Here is a 2,770-nt window from a genome sequence, read left to right as displayed (position 1 = left end):
TTGGGCTACTCTTTTACCATCGAATAGTGGGATTGACTGTAACATTATAACGCCCCCACGGCTGAAAGGGCGAGCATGTTTGCCACGACGGGGATGCAAACCCGCGACCCTCAGATTACGAGTCGCACGCCTTAACACGCTTGGCCATGCCGGGCCTCATTGTAAACTATGTGTAACCTTTTGGAAATCTTTGTTCGTGATTGCTACAAAACTACGTAGTTTAAGATATTTTTATCATGTCATGCATCTTACATCTACAAAATTACTCTAGTCAACTGTGACTTTTTTATATCATGATATTTTTCTCAGAAATTTTTGTCTTAAAATATATTTCGATTGATATACGTATACAACAATACAAATCTTGTGTATTTATTAACTAAATTTACTAGTAATGGGATAACAAAGGTACAAGATGGTATTTTATTGTATTTCAACAACCAGTTCTTGCATATCCATTAAGTAATGTTACTGGCAAGGGGTGTGTGTTTTCTCATAGCAAAGCCACTGAGTACACCGAGGAGAATCGAACCCATGATTTTAGCGTTGTAAATCCATAGACTTACCGCTGTACCAGCGGGGACTACTGGTAAGGTGATAACGTATATGCAGGATAGTATGATAGTATTTTATTGTATTTCAACAACCGGTTCTTGTATAACCATTAACTAATGTTACTAGTAATGCGATGATATAATTCGCGAAACGGTGCTTCATTGCCATATTTTAATTATGCCAATTTAAATATGTCTTTAGACACTTTAATCGGCGGACAAGAAACAAACCTAAAAGCAACTTTACACCTTTGGAAGGTGCTAGACCGATCAGAATTCTAAAGTAAAATATTCCTCAAGAAGGACGCAATACTAAAGTGGAAGAAAATTTTACTGAAGTATTACTTTACTACAGGGTTAAAAGTTGTGTTAGTACAATAAAACAACACTGAGTGGTCACTGAGTTAGTATTCATTGATAAAAACGTATTAGTAATTAGAAGGCCCGGCATGGCCAGATGGTTAGGGCGCACGACTCGTAATCTGAGGGTCGCGGTTTCGAATTCCCGTCACACCAAATATGCTCTCCCTTTCAGCCGTGGGGTTGTTATAATGGTGTGTTGAATCCAAATATTCGTGATGACGAGAAACCCACTTGAAGTAAAAATGTATCAAGACGGCCGGTCTGGGTATTAACACTTTTACTAATAACGCAGAGAACGACGTTTCGACCTTCTTAGATCATCTTCAGGTTAACTTGAAGATACAATACCAATATTCGTAGGTAAAAGAGTAGCCCAAGAGTTATAAGGCTTCATTAAGCAAATGGATTTAAATAACCTAAGTCACCAAACATGTTATATGACCTATGCATGAGTTGCGCATTATTTAGGGTAATGACATATATTGTGGCCGAAGCCTATGGTGGAAATATAGGTGGTTGGTGTGGGGGAAACGAGCACCAATCCGAAGGGAAAAGCAATCACCCTTCTTGAGAAATCGGTGAATTTGAACTAAGTTTCTTTAGGGGTTTATTCTTGTATTCGATTCCTCATTGTTTGAGACCAACAAAATGATATTCTCATGTGAAAAACAGTTATATATAACTCACTCTAAATAGCAACACACATTTTGTTTTTGATTTTGATATCTTTGCTCAAATAATGACCATACTGTATATGTCTACTAATCAGTCTTCTTTGTTGTTAAGCAGAAAGCTCCACTATAGATTACCTGTACTATTTTCAACGTCGGATTTATTACGCTAAAATCAGAGGTTCCATTCCCCTCGGTGAACGCAGCAGATAGCCAGTTACAGCTTTTCTATAAGAAAACACACACACATTTTCAACGTATCAAAACCCGTTTTTATCGTTATAAGTCCTCAGTCTTACCGCTGAATCATTGGAGGCTAATAATTGATAATAGGTATTATTGTACGTTTTAACTTAATTATAATATACTTGTTAAAAGGCATTTCACGATATTATTATTGTTATTTATCATAAAGTACGATAGCAGGGATCGTGATAAAACGATCTTCATCTGAGTAAGTAAGTAAGTGACTTTTCCAGACAATCGTACACAAAATATGATGAGCCATATCGCCCTTATTCTTATACAGAACTCTTCCGTCTGGAGTTCCAATGATTCCTTTCTCCTACCGAAAAGCATACTTGTGTATATATATAAATATATATATATATTATAACCACAAATGTTTAAGCCATAAACAAAACACATTAACATGAAACAAAATACTCTGCATTTAAAAAAAAAAAAAAAGGATCCTAGGGTACAAGCTACAACGTGGGTTAATAAAATGTATCCTAGGTTTTGGAGGTGGCTGTGGAAGTAAAACCCATATTGTGGTGTGGATACACCACCTATTAGTCTTAACCTCCAATTCGCTAGTCTCACATAAGAAAATTAGAAATTAGGAAAGCAAAATGTGGGACGATCCACTACTTTTGGGCATATAATTAGGTTTGAAAGTAGGTTGGTAGAGATCCTGATCAGTAATAAAATATATCGGGTATAAGCGCACCCCACGCTTGGTATTGCTAGTGCACACAATTATAGCTAATAAAAATGAAATAAACAAGTACAATTTAAAAAATAAATAAATATTTCGAAAACAAGTAGACGTCAATACATGTATGTAACCCAGCCAGCTAGAGTAATATCGAAGGTTTTAATGCTATAAAAAGTACTAAAACAAAAAACATCAAAACTACAAAACTGAGTTGCTTAAAAATATAAATTATTTTTTGTAGT

The sequence above is a fragment of the Tachypleus tridentatus genome, chromosome 13, assembly GCF_004210375.1.
Source record: "Tachypleus tridentatus isolate NWPU-2018 chromosome 13, ASM421037v1, whole genome shotgun sequence".
Lineage (NCBI taxonomy): Eukaryota > Metazoa > Arthropoda > Merostomata > Xiphosura > Limulidae > Tachypleus > Tachypleus tridentatus.
Note: the sequence above shows the minus strand (reverse complement) of the source record.